General features: G+C 37.9%; 1 protein-coding gene across 2 annotated transcripts in view; it reads right to left on the bottom strand.

Moving 5' to 3' along the window:
- The window catches only part of LOC128735084 (group 3 secretory phospholipase A2), a 34,284-nt gene extending 13,618 nt beyond the window's left edge, over nucleotides 1-20,666 (bottom strand). For both annotated transcript variants that reach the window (XM_053829569.1, XM_053829567.1), the window contains exon 1: nucleotides 20,309-20,666. The gene's annotated coding sequence lies outside the window, so the exon portion shown is untranslated. The remainder of the gene's footprint in view (nucleotides 1-20,308) is intronic.
- Nucleotides 20,667-21,931: the final 1,265 nt, after the last annotated feature.

Below are 21,931 nucleotides of genomic sequence, written 5' to 3'. Positions count from 1 at the left end.
CTGAAAGTTACTGCGTTAGGCGCGCAACAATTGGCAAACTACCATATAATGGGTGACAACTAAAATTTTAGAATTTTTTCGAGGTTCCTATACTCAACAACAAACGAGTGCAGAGAGAAATGAGAGTATGTATGTGTTAGCTCTCGCTCTCCTCTTTTTGTCAGTACTTTTTAATTTTTTGGTGAAGGAGGGGAAGAGCGGAAAGGAAGGGGGGGGGGGGGGGGTATTGGTAGCTATGCTTGACAAGTAGTCATTTTGACTCCTACCTTTTGTCCAAAATGACTACTTGTCAAGCATAGCTACCAATACCCCCCCCCCCTTCCTTTCCGCTCTTCCCCTCCTTCACCAAAAAATTTTCATTTCTTTCCCATACCGTCCCTTCATCAATTGTAGAACCATCGTTTCAAAAAATATTAATATATATGTATGACCGCATTTCAAGGTCAAGACTAAAAACTTGAGATTAGTCCAGTATTTTTTGTTTTGTTTATGCTTGCTCAGTTTTGCTTAACATGGCGTCGAAACAAGAAGCATTTCGGAAGCGCGTTGTACACTTCTACGAACTGCCAAGTCTACCAAGAACTGGAAGTCTAGGCAAAAAAATATACGGTACAACATTTAAAAGGCGAAAATGTTGCAGCTCCGACTGTTTACCATATTCTAAGATGCCCAACAGCTATTCACAAGCAAGGTAGTGGAAAACCAGCCAAAATTATGGACGCAGAAGCACATCGTTCTCTTTCTCGTGCCTTCAATAACAAGCCCTCTGGTTTGGATATCAATTAAGATCTGCACCAGACGAATGTTTAAAGAAAATTTTGATCTCGTTGCTACAAAACCATCATGCAAATGGACAATACGTGTTTTGGCCGGATAAAGCATCACCGCATTACGCCAAATAAAACAATCGTTCCTCAATACCCATTCGATCCCATTTGTAACCAAAAACCACGACCCAACAAATCTGTCTCAATGCTCCCAATCGAAGATTTCTTCGGGATTTTGAGTTCCTTGGTGTACAAAAACAACTGGAGAGCCACGAAATGCAAACAGTTGATTGGTAGAACCAAGAGAAGCATTCGGAAAGTTGACATGACGGCCGTACAACGCTCCTGTTCCGACATCAAACGGCAGCTTCGCCGAACAGCCGATTACGGACCGTTTTCAAATGTACACTAATTTTTTTTCAACAATGGACAATGCATCTTTGATTTGTATCTTTGTCTTTTTTTTTTTGACAGCTTGAGAAAAAAATTCTAAAATTTTAGTTGTCACCCGTTAATAATAAATATGGTTGCTTTTTAGCATAATAAATTTCTGACTATCTTCCTTGTTTTCAATATACATGTATGCGGATTTAATAAATAAAAATAAATGTGGGTCGTGCCACGGGAAATTTACAGTCAAACTTTTGACGAAATATATTTTTTGACGTTCTATGTCAAAAAGAATCAACACGTATTTTTTAATGCAATGTTATTGCTGGATATCGCAAGATAAGAACTTCGCTATTCATTAAATCACTATTTTTCAAATACTAGCTGTAAACATAGTTTTTTATACTAAAGTATAACTTTGTAGCGGATGTATTCACTATTCCATAGGCTTTCAAAATTATTATAGCATACCTTTTCTTGATCGTTTTTCAATAAATAAATGAACATAAATTTTAATGAACAATTGTAATTTTTGCGAACTTGGGATTAATTTTTCGTTTTTTTTTTTCAAATATTTGTTTATCATTGTCGAAAAAGCATGTAGAATTTGGAAATGGAGAAATAAAGTCTCTACAAGCTATGAATTTTAATTGAATCAGATTACAATACTTTAATAAATCATATCTCACGATTTCCAACCATAACATCGAAATTAAGAGATTATGTGTCGAATTTTTTTGTACATAGAGCGTGAGAAAGAAAATTTCGTCAAAAAATATAACTTTGAAGGTAAATTTCCCATGGAATAACCCATGCATAGATTGTTTTTCATAAACACACAAAGTAAAAAAATATTTTGTGTAAAGTATGGATTGATGACAAAAAAATTTTGCTCAACGTCGGAAAAATGAGAATACGAGAATTGCTTATTGTCGGTTCTCAAATGTCGAAATCGTTACCAAATTTTCCTTCACGTTTTTAATAGTATTCAACCAATCTCGCTCTCTAGAGCCGAAAAGTATTTGAGAAACCTTTTGAACCTATAGGTACTATGCTTATAACTAGACCCGGTTGAAAGCTTTGTCGTCGGTAAAGCAGGATTAAACATAAGAAGTAGAGTTTTTTCTTAGAAACTTACTAGGGTAAGGAACGAGTTAAGCAATGTGACCTATTTTAATCAGTTGAAAATAAATGAGCCGAAAATGCACATTTTTATTCATATTTTCAAAATCTTTTGATAGGATCATCTTCACAAATCACTTAACCATACATTTGATTTACACAAACACAATTTACTGGGTTTCCGACAAGAAATATGATGAATTAAAAATTGTTGTCCAAAAACGTACATTTTTCAGCTGCTCTTCAGCAATCGCCACCTCGCTACTAACGAATTCATCAAATTTTCAGCACTGATTACAACCACTCTGAAAGTCAAGCACTCAATTGTCACATACCATATTATTCAGTCTCTTTTTTTCTATTATCTAAGGCTTTGTCACTAGCCAAAAGTTTTATTATTTTCTAACAAAACTGAAAACAAATTCTGAATTGACGGAACCTGTTCCACCACTAGCAGCAGCTGCAGCACAACTGATGAACTATCGTGTTGCCAAGACACTGTTTCGGTTCTGGAAATAAGAATTTTAAGTTTGAAATTAACTGAAACCTCCTATGGTGAAAACGTGGTTCAATACTTTCAAGAGAAATGTATGTTCATAATTAATTTTTCTTTATTAAAAATAACACAAAAGACAGCTTTTTCAATAATTTTCGAAGATTTTCTCAGTGATTTAATAAAGCAACGATGTGTTTCAATGTTATTTGCTTTGACAACACTGTTCAGAGTCGGATCGTTTGTACTGCTATATGTTTACCTCTTTTGTTCTCCCACCATCCTTATGAACAGCGAGTGAGACGTCAAACTCGCAGTTTCCCATAAGAACATCAGAGAATAAAAGAGACGACGAATACCGTTTGCCGAACGGTGCGGTGAGTGTATGCCCCGATATACAATTTAGACAGATGGCATTTTACGCATCTATGCCGATACGCTATGCCGATTACGCATCAGATGCCGATTAGTAGGTCGCGGATAGGAACGCGAACTTACTGAATAGGGAGAAAAGTTCGAGGGATTTTTTAACGGGACGTAAAAAAATTCAGATTTCAGGATTTCTTAAAATAGCACCTTGCGGGTGAAAATGGGTTCGGTGTTTTCAAAATTAGTTCCGCCGCTCCAACTTTTAAAGCGAAAAATCAAAAGTTTAGCTCAACAATAGTGTCTTCCAATGGTAACAGCTTGAAGAACTAATAATAGCAAGAAGATTGGTATGCTGATATCCCCCACTTAGTCAACCCATCGCTTGTAATAAGGTAAAACAATCAGTGACCCGCTTAGACTGCTTAAAACTAGTTCTTTACCCTATTTTGCACCGCCCATCTCGTTTCTAGAACCAGAGCAAGTGGAATAAGTTATAATTGTCTTATGCAAAATTATACTTAAATTCACATGCTCCATTTTTGTCCCATTTTCTCTGGGTCAGGAGGTGTTGAAAGCAGATGTACATCAGGAGTTGGCATTATCCATTTGACAAATATTAATGAATTTCGCGATAATTTCTCAAATAACAAATTTGAGTTTTATTACACACTTCTCTTCTCTCTTCTACCAGCCGAGAGCCGGAGTGGCTCTTGCCATATCAAGAATCACTCTTCACGCAAACGCAAGTCGGCTTCAGTTTGGTTCACCTTCTCGTAAAACTTGCGCCTGTCATTAGTCCGGAATAGTTGTTCCAGCTCCTCACGATCTCTGTCCTCCTTCTGGCGCTTTTTCCTCCTCAGGATCGTGGTCAGCTCATTCGGCACTCGTCGATACCTAGCCAAATTCTCACTCGCGGAAATGCTTAGATAGTTTTCCCAAGCTCTTTTTTTCTCACTATCGCATCCCAGTTAAACCAATCATTTCGTGGCCTATAGGTTTCCTCACCTAGCACCATGGTTGCGGCATCATTGATGGCCGAGCGTATCATGCTCCATCCGTTTTTGAGAGTCGAAGCATCTAGCTCCACAGAGGAAGACAGAACTTCTTCCAGCACGCCCGTGTAGTTTTCGGCAACTAACGGGTTGTCTAATGGCCGAATGTCCAATCGAGGAGCGAGGCTTTGCCGAGGGCTATAAACCGTAGATAGTTTTGAGCGCACGTGTACTACAATTAGGTAATGGTCCGAGTCGATATCCGCAACACCGCACGTAGCGTATGTTAGTGATGTTCGAGAAAAACCAGCCCTCGAAGAGAATATGGTCGATTTGGTGCAAGGTTCGTTGGTCACGTGATCTCCAGGTGGCTTCGTGGATATTTTTGCGAGGAAAGAGAATACTTCTGATCACCAAGCTTCAGGAAGCTGCAAAATTGATGTATCGCTGGCCGTTATCGTTCGTGTCGGAGTGCAGGCTATGGGATCTGATCACCGGTCTGTACATTGCTTCTTTGCCGATTTGGGCGTCCATATCCCCGATGACGATCTTGATGTTTTGTACGTTGCCTGCAACTGTACATAGAACGTTTCCTTCTTGTAGTCCTTCTTCGTAGTTGTGATGTAGTTGAAGAAACCGACTGCATATCCTCTCAATGATCGCTTTCCAGTCCATTACATGCTCCTTCATTTTTCCAATCACTACCAAGCCCGTCCCCAGCTTGTTAGTCGCACCACCGTTCTGGTAATTGCCGAGGCCTTGCTGCCACGGATGCTCCACACTTTCTCACCTTTACGGAGATCTGCAGTGCCACGATAGCGAACTTTCAGGGTTCTAATTGAACGAGCAGCACCCTGTCGCCACCCACGAAATTTATCGATCTGCAGTTCCAGATACAGTGGACCCCCGTTCGTTTGAACGATTCCTCATGCAAACTAACGGGGTTACTTTTTAATTTAAACAACTGGCCACCCTAAATATGCTGAAACTCGTATGAACTGGCCGCCCTGCTCTTTGTTATTGTTTTGGTGGTTTGATTCAGTTGGCAGTGGCAAGCAGCGAGTATTTCATTCTCCGATCGAATTTCTATCGTAATTGTTGGGAAACGGAATGTGAAACTGATTAAACATGCTAGATCAGTACAAACAAATCGTGTTTATGTGCATTGTCTGCATAAGCAAATGATGCCATGTTGAGAATGACATTTGAACCATTTTTAATTTGCACATCGTGCAAACCAACGGGGTTCAAATTAAAAAGTGTTCAGATTAAAAACGGTCAAACGAACGGGGGTCCACGAAACCGAGTTTCCATTCCATGGTCTTAATTCGTCACCACTACTAGCACAGAGAACAGCCTAACATACTCGAAGAAAGTAACGATTATAACCTCTCTCTCTCTCTCTCTCTCTCTCTCTCTCTCACACACACACACACACACACACACACACACACACACACACACACACACACACACACACACACACACACACACACACACACACACACACACACACACACACACACACACACACACACACACACACACACACACACACACACACACACACACACACACACACACACACACACACACACACACACACACACACACACACACACACACACACACACACACACACACACACACACACACACACACACACACACACACACACACACACACACACACACACTTTCTATCTTTCCATCTAAATCCAAACTAAACATATCGCTCTCCCTCTCTTTCCATCTTTCCATATCTCTCTCTCTCTTTCCATCACTGTCCCTCCTTCTTTCCCTTACTCGTCCTCTCTCAATCTCTCCCATTCTTTGTCCTCCGCTCACTAGAGACCAAAAACTTCAAGGTTTGAATTCATGAAATTAGCACTGTAAATAGCTAACAAAAACATATTTACAAAGGTTTGAGTATAAACAACTTTAACACTTGACTCTTTTTTATTGACACCGACTTCGCAGCTGGTTATTAGACTACAGGACACTTACGGAGTAGTGCAATGATGCTATTGACTACAGAAGCTCCAGCCGAGATTCGAACATATGACGACTGGCTTGTTAGACCTGCATCATATCTCGAAGCTAACTGGGTGGAAAACAACTCCTGCGGGTCTCCATTTACAGTATACAAAACTAGTTATGAAACGCATTTTTTCCCAGCTAGCCGCGCTTCGGGATTTGATCAAATCATAGAGAATAGAAAAAAAATTTTCATTTTCTCTTAACGCCTTTCAAAAGAGATGTTTGAGTGAAGTGAAACGTTGCTACAGTCTGTCAATAGGTGATAATCATAAAGTTTCAGATAGTATTGGAACAAAAACAATTGCGAGTATTTCAGTTATTTATTATTGAATTCAAAGTCTTTTCTTACACAAATGTTGCATTTTCTTTATACTTTTAAGAAAAAATACGGATAAAATTATTCGTTACGGTTTCGAAGGAATTCTCGAACTTTTCCTATGGCTTTTTAGGCGGCGCACACTTTCTTCGTCCATCGTTTTGGCTTTCTTATTCCACCAGGTCTTCATCTGACTGATGTCTTTGACAACCCTTTGCCTTCAGTCTCCTCTTAATGATTGCCCAGTATTTCTCAATAGGGCGAACTGGGGGCAATTGGGTGGGTTAAGGTCTTTCGAAACAAACTGGACCCCTTTCTCTGCATCTGTTGAACGACTTTTCTGTAATAGCAGCTTGCCAAATCTGTCCAAAACATCACGGGATAGCGGTTTTTGGTGACACTCCTTTTGGTATAGTTCCGACGTCATTGTCTTATTTGTAACGAAAACTTTCGCTTTTCTGCGACAGCTGCAAATGCTCTGCCAAATCATAAATTTTCGTGCAAATTTGTCGGCAAAAAGAAATTTAAATTTGCTTGGAACATCCCCCCGAGCCGTTGCCACACTATTCTGTTTTATGGTTCGGTTTGGCTGTTTGCTAGCTCGATACGACGATTACGGTCCGACAGATTGGGATTCATCTTGATGGTCTTCAACATCTTACCACGCAGTTTCCGGTCGACAGGTCTACTCCGATAATTAGTTGAGGCTTCTGAATCGTCGTCAATGTTTCCTTATACCGTTGGTAACACGTCATACGGCATTTCTGGGCAATTTCAGTTGTTTAGCTAGCCTAGATGCAAACCTCAATGCTCGGGTACTTTTTCATTTCGACGTAAGTAAAATTGAGAGATTCTCTTTGGTGTCCCTCTCTTCCGATCATTACGGCGACATAAATGTAATTTAAAAAACTTTTTCTCAACGTTTAGCTAACTGGTAACGCCACCAACCGATTCATGCAAAGTTGATTTGTTAAAGTGCATTTGCATCGCCGTAATAAGCGGAAGAGAGGAGACGCGAAGAGAATCTCTCATTGTTACTTACGTTTAAATGAAAAAAGTACCCGAGAATGGATTTTCCAAATAACGGTGCACATTTTTCCCCCTTCTTTCGGCTTCCATGTTGTTTGTTTACAAAATACAGTCGTTTTACGGAATGTCAAAAATACATAGGTGAAGCTAACAAAATTTCCGACACGTGGGCGCCAAGAACTTCCAAATCCGGCCACCAAGAGCGCCACGATATGAGCTAAAGTTTATTCCAATTCTAAATGAAGCAAGCTTTATTTGCCGTATAACGAAATATTGCACAATTCCTCAGTAACGTCTAGAAAGTAGTACCAAACAGTAATCTTCAAGCGAAGTTAACATATAAATGCATATATTTGTTTACAATTTAAAAGAAATTGAACAAATGATTCCATTCGATTTTCAAAGAGCAATTCAATTTGAGTCTAAAACAATATATTTTAAAATTCCCACCAGCTCAACGAATGCATCACCGTCAACGCATTTTGGAAACAATAACAATGACACAATTCTGTATCAATTTCAACAAAAAGAGGAAACAAATAAAAGTTACTACATCATATTCACATGCAGCAGCCCGAGGTACATCTAAGTCCGTATCATCGCAATCTACCGACCACGGATGGATGACGGTCGAAATAGACAGTGCGACTAGACTGTAACGATTCAACACAAAATCGGTCTGTCTGCTGTCTGATAGCGTTTGTACACACTGCGACATACAGATCAGTGGCGAAATTTTTTGCGCGCCATCCGCCTGGGCTCGTACCGGAATTCCACAACCAATATCTGCCGTTGCTGAGAATAGAAATTTTACAGCAATGAATACATTTCAGTCGGATACGCCATGTGACGTAAACCAAATTATTCACTTGTGAAAAATAAATTCCCATGAACATAAAGCATGCAGCTCCGACGGCTAGAAAAATGTATACTAAAATGCTTCACGGTTCCATGTTGTTAGGCATTTTGGAGATTTGTGATTACGACCCCCAGGCCAGGCAGTAGAACTAAGAAGTAGAATTTTAAACGAAAACCAGCACCAAACTAGTCCTGTCGAAATTAAAATCTATTTCGTTTTCCCTCAGTAGTAAGAATTTACAGCAAGGTCAAACCTGTTGAAACATCTACCGAAAGCCTATGATTAAATGTCAATTATCTCCAAAAATCAGATTAGCCACGTGTCGTCAGGCCAATGCTCTTAAAACTTGGTGCAGCAACAAACTCGACGTTTCGACACTCCGTAAAAACCGAGACTAAGACAGATTTGGTCAAAACCTGTATACTGTTGTTCAATTCAATTTGTCGTTAGATATGTGAGGCTAGCGCCGCGCTGCAAGAAATACCGGTCCGTCGATCGAAAATCAAATGATCACTCCATTATTATGTATGATCACAAAGCATAAAGCTAAAAACGGCTAAACTCAATTGCACCCAGCGCCGTCTAGATAGCATATCTTGTTCGAGTCAACTTCCTAATATCGACGTCAGCTGCGCGACTGAACCAACGGCCATCTTCAAGGTCATTGTCAAAGATTTCTTCTTTTCGAGTTTTGTGTTGCTTGAAGATTAGTGAGATGCAAATTAGTATTTCCTTGTCGATCATGTTTGCAAGCAGGTGCGAGATATGTAGATGATTCGGGTTGATGCTTAGGCGGTTATGAGATCATGCCATGATATATAGTAGGTACCTAACCCTTTTCCGTTGCCGGTTTGTAGCCCACATCCAATGATCTGTAGCTCAGGCCCAGGCAACCTGAATACCTTCACCTTAACCGAAACTGTCCGATGATCGTCATCGGCATCGCAAAAACAAATGCAAGCTGGTATTTTCTGTTTTGTTTTGCTTCTTCGTCGAACCCATTTCCATCAATCATTATACAAGTTGCTTGCTGCATGAGCGTACCCCCGCGGCAGACGCATCCTCGGGTGAGTACATGAAATTGGAAGTGTTTTGTGTAAATTGTAATAAGGTTGTATACGCTTCATATGGCTTATTGATTCGCTCAGCTTTAACAGATCATTCCTAAAATATAGTACTTAAACCATACATGTATCTATATTCACAGCAATTTAACGAAAAAATATATAACTTTTTTCCATTTATTGTACAGTCCCAAAAATTTTTGCCTATTGTATTTACATGCAATGAAACAAATATCTTTTGCAGAGATGAACCAAAATTATGTGTTTTTTAGATAGTTTTCATTAAGAACCAAAACCATTAAAACCAAAAATTATGAATTATTAAAGAAAGGCAAAAATGACCAAGTTAAAAACTACGGATTATAAATTTAGCGAAAGGGAACAAGTATACAACACTTTAATAAAATCAAAGCACTTTTAATTTTTGACAGGTCTTTTCCGTGCATATCGAACTCAAGTAACAGTTTTTATGATCAACTTTGGTCAGCAAAACCGCAATGATAGTGTAATAAAACCGTCGTTCAAAAGTTATGATTTCAAAAAAATAATGGCAAAACAACGATTTTTGGGAGCACCCTATTTCAGAAAAAGGCACCTCATACACTAAATGTAGTCTTTTTTTACTCGGTATGTTTTTTCGATTACTCAAGAGTGGTACAACTTTGGGACCATTTATAAAATACGAAAGTCGGGCCTCTCCCAAATGTACTGAGAAATAAATGAATGGTCTATAAGTTGCCCCGTTCTTAATATTCGAAAAAAACAAACCGTGTAAAAAAGTACTTGAGTATAGATCTTTTCCATGAAATTGCTGAGTAATTACAAGCAAAGGTAAGTTGGAAGAGTAAATATTAATTTTTAACATATACACATCCTGCTAAAGGTCAATTTTATAGGTTTTGGTAATATAGAACTATGCATAATTTCCTGTATTTGAATAATATCAATTAAGTTTTCCTGAATAAAATTCTTAAATTTTTATTAAATAACTTTTGATCGGTGAAATATTAGCAGCTTATTAGCAGATATATTCGTAGTTCTATTTATTTCAGAAATTTATGACAAACAACTTATAATTATTCTAACTTGAACATTTGTCGCCGCTAACGTTTTACTGCTTCCTTGCCTGTATTGATCTGTATTGTTCTGAATTGATCGGTTTTCTACTTTCTTGTCTGTATTGTTATCAAATCAAATCAAATCTGAGACACAGGCGATAATTATTAGCTAGTCAAAACAATTTTTTTAAGCATATCATTTCAAAAAAACTTCGTATAAAAATTTAGTGCTAGAAAGAACCTTAAATTGGCACTAAGATCGTTGAAATCGGTCGTGGGCTTCCAAAGAAAATCGTTTGACGTAGTTTTCACACTTTTACTCAAAAGTTAAAACTATTTATTTGGCAACTGTTGGTATTCAATTCTCGAATTCATTCTCTGCTTAATCAATCTTAAAATGTCAAAAATGAGTTAGATTTCGACATCAGATAGTTTCGATGATTTATTTCATCAGAGGCCTTAGTCATCAGAGGATTAGAAAATTTGTCATTTTGTCGTGAACCTTGTTAGTCTTAGACAAATGTTAGATAATCGGGACAATGACGCCAGCCGGAAGATTCAGAGGCGTATTATCAGCTGAAATCGTGCTTACTATAAGCTTCATAAGCCATTGCGGTCGAACAGACTTAGCCCTCGTGAAAAGTGTACTATATAATACAAGACTCCGCCAGTGACGGACCTTTGCTGACGAAACTGCCAATTGCGGCTCCCTAACAAGAGCGAACAAGTGATGGCGAAATTGGATCGGGACCCGAGCTGTGTTTCACAAGCCAGGATAAGATTTGTCACTCGGCGTGCAGCTTCGGATGGCTCCTTGGCAAACTTGCGGTAGATCCGTCCGGAGCTGCACATCGAGTCTCTTCTGAGAGCATATCTTTTGCTCTCAATGTAGCAAGCAGTCTAGGAGCATGCTACGAATGAACAGCTTCCCGCGGCTTGATGATCAGAAGCACTTTCTTCTCCCACAAAGATATCCACAAAGCCACCTGGAGATCACCTGACCCACGAACTTCGAACCAAATCGACCATATTCTCATCGAGGGCCAGTTTTTCTCGAACATCACGAACGTACGCTCCCTACGGGATGCGGATATCGACTCGGACCATTAGCTAGTAGCAGTGCATGTGTACTCAAAACTATCGACGGTTTATACCTCGCGACAAAGCCGCCCTCCTCGGTTAAACTTTCGGCAATTACACAACCCGCCAGTCGCTGAAAACTGCGCGCGCGTGCTGGATGAAACTCTGCCTTCCTCTGTGAGGCTAGATTCTTCGACCCTCGAAAACGGATGGAGTATGATACGCTTGGCCGTCAACAAGGCCGCAACCGCGGTGCTAGGTAGGGAAACCTCGAGTGCAAGAAATTATTGGTTTTACGGGGAATGCTAACAACCGATAGAGAGGAAAAAAGAGCTTGGAAAGACTCTCTAAGCATATCCACGCGTGAGAATTTGGCCAAGTATCGACGAGCGCGGAATGAGTTGACCACGGTCCTAAGCAGGAAAAACGCCAGAAGGAGGACAGAGATCGTGAGGAGCTGGAATAACTATTCTAGGTTAATGACACGCGCAAGTTTTACGAGAAGGTGAACCAAACTTGAACGGGCTACATACGAAAACCTGACATATGTAGGGACAAGGGAGAGGATCTAATCACAAACGAGCACGAGGTGGTCGACAGGTGGAAGCAGTACTTCGATGAGCAACGGCGATATAGTAGAAGGAAACGCAACGGATGTTAACCTAGTAGTGCCTACAAACAACAACAGCGTGCCGGCTCCCGATCTCAAAGAGATCAGGCAAGAAATTCGTCAGCTGAAGAATAGTAGACCTGCCGTAAACCGGCAGAACTTCACAAAAATGGCCAAGAACCGCTACCAACGGCACTTCCTTGGATAATTTCAAGGATTTGGAAGAAGGACAATCTCCCGGAGGAATGGATGGAAGGTGTAGTCTGTCCCATCTACAAAAAGGGCGACCGGTTAGATTGCTGTAATTACCGCGGCATCACGTTGGTCAACGCCGCCTACAAGGTACTTCCCCAGATTTTGTTGCGTCATCTATCCCCAATAGCAAGAAAATTCGTAGGGCAGTATCAGGCGGGCTTTATGGGAGTCTATGCTACTACAGATCCAATTTTTACTCTCCTAAAAATCCTCCAGAAATGTCGAGAGTAAAGCAAGATCACGCATCATATTTTCATGGATTTCAGTGCAGCATACGATACAGTTGAACGTGAACAGCTATGGCAGATAATGTACGAGTACGCCCAACAAACCTTTTTCTTGAATAATAGCTTATTCAACCGTTGTATAGCTAATTACCGGGTAATAAGCGCTTGATTAGCTGTTATTCAACAGAAATGTTTGTTGGGCGGTTTTCGGACAAACTGACGCAGCTGATCAAAACTACCCTGGAACGAGTGATGTGCTCCGTGCGCGTTTCGGGTACACTATCGAGTCCTTTCGTATCGCGCAGAGGGTTGCGGCAAGGGGATGGACTGTCATGTATGTTATTCAATATCGCTATTGAAGGTGTGATCCGGCGAGCGGGCATCGAAACGAGAGAAACTCCTCTGTGGACTTGAGACAGTAACTTTGCTTACGGAAGACATACGTGTACTTGTCGTATTTGCACGAAAGGACGTTGCGGACCATTTTTGGAGGAATGCAAACGGAAAGCGGAGAGTGGCGGAGCCGTATGAATCACGAGCTACAAACACTATTTGGAAAGATTCCCATCGTACACTGTGCAGTGAAATCCGTCCATCCGTTTGGACCGAGTACAAAGGAGAGGAATTCTTGATACGGCAAGAGGCTCTCGGCTAGTAAAAAGTATGTGGTTTACTTTGTTTGACGAAAAAACAAAAAAACAATTCGGAGTTATAAATATAGACATGGCTATTGAACAAGTGCTTAATACAAGCGTTGGTAGCTGAACAACACTTGTGTTGAAAAATTTGCTGGTTAAAAGTTCAAAATTATCAAAATTAGCGTTTTTTCCACATTTTGTGTATTTTTTATAGGGTAAGTTAACCTATAATGGACTCTTTACCTATAATGAACCTCGGGTACAAATTCGGCGTTTATTAGCTACAACTTCTTATTTCTGAGGATATATGACAAGAAACAGAAAGTACTAAACAGAACACACAATTTAATTTATAAAATTTTAGCTGCATTTAAGAGAGAATCCATTTTACGGTAAACAATGCAAAACATGTGGACCCCATTAGTGGACCCTTTCCATACAAAATACACTAGAATTCCTATAATGGACCCGTTCGTTATCCTATTGTAAACCCCAAGCGTCCATAAAAGCAAAATGGACATTCAAATTTGTTATATAAAATATAGAGACTAGCAAATGCTAAATTGCTATTTTTTAGGTTTAATCGAAAGCTACCATTGTTGTAAGTGCCATCGGTTGGGTTTTTAGCATTACCAGTTTACAATAATTCATAGAAGAAAACAGCTCAATCACCAAAAGGCCCACTAATGGTTAATTTACCCTAAATCATCGAATAAAATAAAAAATTTTAACAAAACTCCTGTGAATAGTTAACAGTCTTTTAATAATAAGTTGAAGATAAGCCGCCTCTTTTAAAATAGAAGCTGTTTTTCAATAGCTAACTCATTATTGAATAACACACACAAATGACGTTTAACATACTTTTTTTTATATTCAGTTGCAATAATATGGCTTCTTAATACGATGAAGTAATGTTTCAGATTGAGCAATCTGATGCTTCAAATGAACATTGCTGAACAATTATGCAATAAAGGCGTTCCAAATAGGACTAAATAACTGCTGATTACAAGCTGAATTCATCGATGCAAAAAACATTGAAGTATTCGTTATTCATCTTCAACTGATAACAATAGAACTGTGATGGAATAAAAGCGACAGTGGTAGCGATAAAATTTCAACAGCAAAAAAAGAAATGCACGTAAACAGGTCATCGATGCCGTTATGGTTTGTTTTGGATTGTTGACAGAAGCTATTGAATGAGGCAGTGTAGTCAGTGCATTTTTAGAAGGGGTTTCTCAACGGTTATTACAACGCTCTATGGTCATTGCTTGTTGAAAAAACCCGAATTAATCCACCTAGTGGCGTGACCTAGCCTTTCTACTGCCACAATAATCATTATTTAATTTCTCAGGAACATCTATAATTAACTTGACTATATTTTTAAATATCCGTTCCGTATTCCTCAAAATCCTTATTTGCCAGTAAAATTCACAATGTATTGCGTAGAATAATTATATTTTCTTTCTTTGGGTGCGTAAATACTTGTAAGCGTCATTTATGTTATTTGATGAACACCTTATTTAGTTTTATAATCGGTCGGCCTTAACTTTTGGGTTTCAGAGCCACATACGAAACTTGTTTTGAACTGACAATATGAAATATATGTTCATAGCAGATTTTTTGATATTTTTTTTAGTGGTTTTAGCCCAAAAGGTAGATTTTTTTTTGATATTTTGATATTAATACCATGCGTTCAAAAGTTAGCATCTTTGAAAACCAAGAGTTCAGAAAAAGTATTATATACTTCACTTTTGAAGAAAAAGGATTTCGACAACAAAATGATTAATCTCAAAATTTTACTATTAGTTTGCTTGGCTTCAATTGTGCAATATATCTGAATCAAAAAAATAACTGAATAGAGCATTAGATATGAAAAAGAGAAATGGAACTTTTTCTTAGCTGGCGCTCCTTCAGATAATTATTTTTGCATGGAAATCAAAACTTGAGCTTCTTTTGAATGTACTTTCATGAAAAGATAGTCATTAGCTTGATCGCATCGTTTTTACAATGTTAGAGGGTTAGGAAAACAAGATGAGGTCGAAAAATAGTGCAAAAGCTGAACCATAAACATGCTTGAGAATAGGAAATATGATCGATATGATTTCCAGTGCTTGTCATTTTTGATTTATTTATTAAAACATGATACATGACATAAGACATCTGTCCTTTAAAATGTCACTAACGAAAACAAATCTTACAAAGTTACTACCGTGCAACGTTTACTTCATATTTTTCATTTAACATTTCTAAGCTCTAGTATCTATGGATTGAAAAGAGCATATATTGATGCGCAAAATTTGTTTGAAATTTGTATAAATTTATTAGGAAAAATCAACTCACTAGTATTTTGATCCTATACACCACTATACTTATATACTTAAATTAACTGCTTTTCTCCGCTTTTTGCTTTTCGTGTACAATTGTGAGTAACAGCAAGTGAAGAAAATGACAATTGAAATCTAAAATCAAAGAAAAGAAAAAACCTTGCAATTGAATCCCGCTATTTAATATTTATTTGCGACAGATACGTAGTTCGCCTACGACGTGCAGGCTTCATCAGTGTCTTATTTCAAAGCGTATACGTATCTGTCGCGAATAAATATTAAATAGTGGAATTTAGTCGGTAAAAGTTTTTTTCTTTTCTTTTATTTCAGAGTTCGTATTCCACTAAGAGGCTTCAAAAACTTCTGACTATTGACATGTTTCTCACTTTTCTTGAATTTCATTGCAAATGGTCATCACATACACATACATACATACATACATACATACATACATGCATTCATGCATACATACATACATACATACATACATACATACATACATACATACATACATACATTTTACATACATACATACATACATACATACATACATACATACATACATACATACATACATACATACATACATACATACATACATACATACATACATACATACATACATACATACATACATACATACATACATACATACATACATACATACATACATACATACATACATACATACATACATACATACATACATACATACATACATACATACATACATACATACATACATACATACATACATACATACATACATACATACATACATACATACATACATACATACATACATACATACATACATACATACATACATACATCGTACACATTGAATACAATCAACATTTGATTGATACGTTTTGGTTTCACACGTTTTAACGGTTTAATATACGGTGCTTAAGTGTTAAAGTTTGAATAACTTTTGAATGAACCGTCCGATTTTAAATAACTCGGTTTCGTTTGATAGATCTCAGCAGTAATTTGCAAATAATAATAAAATGTGTGATGTTTTTCATTGAATTAATTCTTAAATGTTACAAAAATATGTTTTAAATACTATTTTTTCACATTTCTTTATGTAACTTTCAAACTACAAGTCCAATCATCATGAAATTTGGAAGTTAAGGGTTTGTAAGGCTCCTCTTTCATATGCAATCAATTTTGTTCAAATCGGTTAAGGGATCTATGAGATAATGAAGTCCCATATTTTTCGTATTTTTATACATAACTTTTGAACTAAAAGTCTGATCAGTATGAAATTCAATAGCGACCAATGGGACACCTAGACCTTTCATTTGATACTAAGAACATTAAAATCGGTCCAGCCATCTCCGAGAAAAGTGAGTGAGATTAAAAGCGTTACATACACACACACACACACACACACACATACATACACACACACAGAAAATGCTCAGTTTTCGAAACTGAGTCGAATGGTATATAACATTCGGCCCGCAGGACCTTCTTTCCATTTTCGGTTTTCCAAGTGATTTCTATACCTTTATACTATATATTTATATAGTAGAAAGGCAAAACATTATGGCTGAGTTGGTTACAAGTTTTAATCAGCAATAATATTAACTTAAAGTGACGCTTCAGCAATGCTTATTCAACGCATTTGCGGAAGTGTTCGACTCAGAAAATACCATATCATACAACACTGTTTAAGAAATATTGAATTAACGAAAGCAAAGCCATTGGTATAAACGTCCTGTTGAGAACTTGACCCTTCTTTATCGGCAGACTAGAGTACAGGACAATTACGGGGCTAGTGCAACGATCCTACTGACTCTCGAAGCTAACCGGGCGAGCTTTAATACTGAATTAACGCCTTAGTAACTTCTGGCACTGGTTTGCGGCTATAAACGTCTAAAAACAATAAAATGCGACTCGAACCTTTAACGGTTATATAACTCAAATTGGCATAAATTTGGTTGGTGTTATAAGATTAAAATATTGTGCACGTGATCCACTTTTCGCCATTGGCGAATTTCAATGGACCGTTCCCGAGCACATCATGAGAACTTATTGATGCGGCTGTTTTTCAACGGAAATCCATTCTCTTTTCACTATTCAACTGAAAATTGATTCTATTTTTAGAAATATAAGTGAATTTATAAACTAGAACAAGATACAAACGTTGCTTCTGGGGGTGGCGAAAACTGGAGCACAGGAATGGCGAAAACTGGGGGTCGAAAACCGGTTCCTCGACATGCATCACCAATTTTATATTTACAATGACTTTTACAAATATTTAGTCTTAATTTTTATGCTGAAAACGTGGCAAAAATGTTTCTGTTTAATGTAGGTTAAACAATGCTCATCGATATGGAACTATATAGCAATAAATATCGATTTTCTTGTTTTCTGTCTGAAAAATTCTGAAGGCCGGTTATGAGGTGCTCTAGCCGTTTTAAGTTATTTTAATTATTTGTTTCGTTTTAGCCTATGAAGCACTACCTACTGTACAGTAAAAACTCTGGTCGAAACAAGTTTAAATAACGCTCATGGATACCAGAAGAAAAAATTAAATTATTAATGGAAGCACTTATGGAAAACCGCATTAATTGGAACTACCCGAGCAGGAGCGAAGAGCAAAGTAATATAAAAACAATATCAAACTGTGTTATAATGCTATATTTTGTTATTGAATAGATATGGAGATACATTGATAACACATTTTGTTATTGAGCAGATATTTTAAACAGTGGTTGTAAGATGAGTTCAATAACTGATATTGTTATCATATCTTTTTTTGACCTTAAAATGACATTCGATAAATTTCATAAATTTTTGTTTTATTGATTAGAGATTTTAAATTATAAATATTTTATAAAATGATTTTTTAATATCTCATATGCTACTGCATTTGTTATTCAATACCCTAATAATACTAAAATATGTTATTCTAAACTCTGAATACATTCATGTTATTGCTTTGTCATTCAGATAACACAAGTAGTTATGCTTTTGGCCTTAAAGGACCCAAATTTTGACATTATTTTTTGTTATTTTACCAACTATGTCAGCCAAAACAAGACCAAATTTTAATCCGAGTTATTCGATTTCCATAACACATTTTGATATCATTTTGCTCTTCGCTCCTGCTCGGGTAACCATAAATATTATCATCTATCTTCCAATCTAGAACCATTTGTAACATGGTTGGGTACCGTATCTAAACCATTACCTGGTATAATATCAAGTATATTAGTTATGGTTATTTGTCAAGAAAACTGTTTCAATGATGAAATTTACATTTTGATGTGATATTTAGATGCATTAGAAACGAGACTCATTACATTCTGGTTCTGCTCGTTGTGTACCTGATAGTTCAAGAAAAGCATGTTTGAAGATCTTTGTAATACATTGAGCACTGTATTTTGACATTGAACGGTGAATAGTGATAGTAAATCAAAAATATAAAAAAAACTAGTGCTTTTGGATTATTTAAATACAGCTTTTTGTCGCCCAGTTAGCTTCGAAGTACGATGCTGGTCTAACAAGCAAGTCGTTGTATGTTCGAATCTCGGCTAGGCGATGCTGCTAGATAGAGTCAGTAGGATTGTTGCACTAGCCCAGTAACTGTCCTGTACTCTAACAGCCGGCTGCGAAGTCTGTCGATAAAGAAGGGTAATGTAATGTCTAAAGATGGTTATGCCCACAAGGCTTTGCTTTCTATTACTATAAAGGTTTGAGAAGCGTTGCAGATGCTGCCTAAAATGGTTCTACATTTGATTAGTTGAACAGTTGTGACATAATAATTTTAATTTCGCTTATTTTTTCGTGCTATTCAACTGCCGCAGCTTACTGTTGTTGAATAGGTTCTCCACTTTTGGGCGAATATGGCTTGAACAAACGTTTAGATTTTTAATAAATTAATTTAAAATCAACATATAGCTTAATTATTTCGCTTTTACTGACATCTTTGTTTTTTTTGTTTCGATTATAGTCACTTTAACAAGCTTATGTCATTCGTGACATCTGCGGGGTTGGGATTTGAACCCGGGTCCTCGGCGTGAGAGGCGTGAATGCTAACCACTACGCCGGGATTTACCCCCTATACTGACATCTCTTAAAATAAGAATGGTTGCTTGGGATGTCGGGAAGGTAAATCTGGTTAGAGCATCACTTCGTGATTATTTAGCAAATGCCAGAAAATCGTTTTATTCTTGTTCGATATACGAACACTACTTTGCCATTAAATTTTGGCACTCTAAGCCATTTAAGAAATATAAGTTCTTTTCTTTGGATTTAATACACATGATACTAGGCTTACAAACTGGAAGCAGTCTAGCTTGGAAAAATATTTTCGCATAGCCTTGGTCTAATCAGAAGTTCTCCCGAAACTTCTGAAAGCGCCATGGAGTAATGATGGTTTGCTTATTATCTTGGTATATTTGACCGTCTTTTTTTCAAGCAATTGAAATTAGTCACACACAATCAATCAACGTTTATGAAAAACAAGGTCACCACTAATCTAAGAGCTTTTACAATAAAATATATTGGACTAACTCTTATCACAAGATTATACCAACTATCACTTCATTAAAGCGTTTGACATTGCAAATATCGTGAAACTTAGTAATAAAATTTGTTAATGAAATTTGAAACACTTAACACTTAAAAAATAACTGTTTTAAATTATATTCAACACTAACCTTTGTACGATTTCAATCTGAACAGATCTGATAGAGTTTCTTATCTTTGTTTAATTATATATAGATTATAATCTAATACACTGCTATATCACTAGTCCACATTTGCAATATACAATTCCCAGTATCTTTTCTTGAAACGGGTTTAGGCACAAAATCGTGCTACAGCACAATGAACATCAGAATCAACTATTTTGCAGTGATTTACTATTGCCTTAAAGTGCACTCAATTAGCTCATAATTCGCGCCACAACGAGTGAAATAAAACCCATACCCTCAGTACTTAAACGATGATGGGAGCAACGAATCACGTCACGTTCAACAGGCAAGCGAAAAAAATCAGCTCAAATTCCGAAAACTCGACCGAACCGTTTCAAAGTCAAATGTCAACTGATAGAGCGGATGCACGGGCGCACCGCGGACAAAATAAACGCGATCACAGCGTCGCAACGCAATCGGTACTAGATGATGCTGAAATAAACGAAGATGAGTGACTGACAAGCGCGGAAAAGAGCAACGAGCAGCGACCACGCGGAGTACCTAATACAAACAAAAGTTATCGGTTCTGAAACGCTGCACAAAGCGAATAAGAATATGAAATAACAATCTAAATCAATAATAAAAAAAACTAATCAATGAACCCAGAAAATTAGACTTTTACTTATGTAGAAATCGCAGATTTTTTCCAACCTGGTAAGTAACATTCGACGACGACTTGGCCACCCACCTCTACATCGCATGAATCGGGTATGTTCAAGCAGTTTAGCAGAGCAGCATATCGGAAGCGAACCATTCATTCGTACCAACACATGCTCCGTTGGATTTTATCAGCTTTTCAAAGATCAGTAGCAGCCAGTCAGGCGGCGTTCTCGGCTAACATAACAAAAAACACTACGGAAAACTTGCACGCGTGAAAGCAAGAAAAAGAAACAGAACCCCGCGCAAAACCCGATTCCGGCATGCTCAGCAGCAGCATGTGCTTGCTCCGCGCGGAACAATGATGTTACTCGAATTTAGATTACATTCGCAGATTGCGCGCTTGAAACTTTTCACGTTCGAGCAGTTGAGCAGCGCACTCTATGTGGTGGATTCACGTCGTGCACCTGCGAAAGATTTCATATTAATTCAAAAAATTCTTGTGCAGAGGGCAGATCACACAGACAGAGCCATCTGTTATCAATTTCATTTACGTAGTTGGTATTTCAAAAACTAACGCTACATTTGCTTCCGTAACCAGGGTTGGACGCTGGAAAAACCACCCCATCGACATCTCTATAACGAGCTGCAGTAAACGTCAGCGACAACATGTCGTGGGCTCAAAATTTGACAGCGGGCCCAAATCAGACTGCTGGCAGTTGAGTGAAACGCAGTGCTGACATGCTATATCATTTTCGCACACACGAGATGTTGGCAGCGAAAACATGGTTGCCTGCCGATGGGGTGGGAAAAACTCACTGTTGTGAAGAGAATGCCATATTCTTATTGTAACGTTAGACTCTATGACAGGACGTGCCAAGTGTCAACCGCGGCGTTGACCCAATTTCTGATTGGCTGAAAGTGACGAGCAACCGTTGACTGGAAAATATAACGCGGTATCGCTTTCAGTGTTGCTGAAACTCATTAGTG

Source organism: Sabethes cyaneus, chromosome 2 (assembly GCF_943734655.1).
Source record: "Sabethes cyaneus chromosome 2, idSabCyanKW18_F2, whole genome shotgun sequence".
Classification (NCBI taxonomy): domain Eukaryota; kingdom Metazoa; phylum Arthropoda; class Insecta; order Diptera; family Culicidae; genus Sabethes; species Sabethes cyaneus.
Note: the sequence above shows the minus strand (reverse complement) of the source record. Positions and strands in the feature narration are given on the sequence as shown.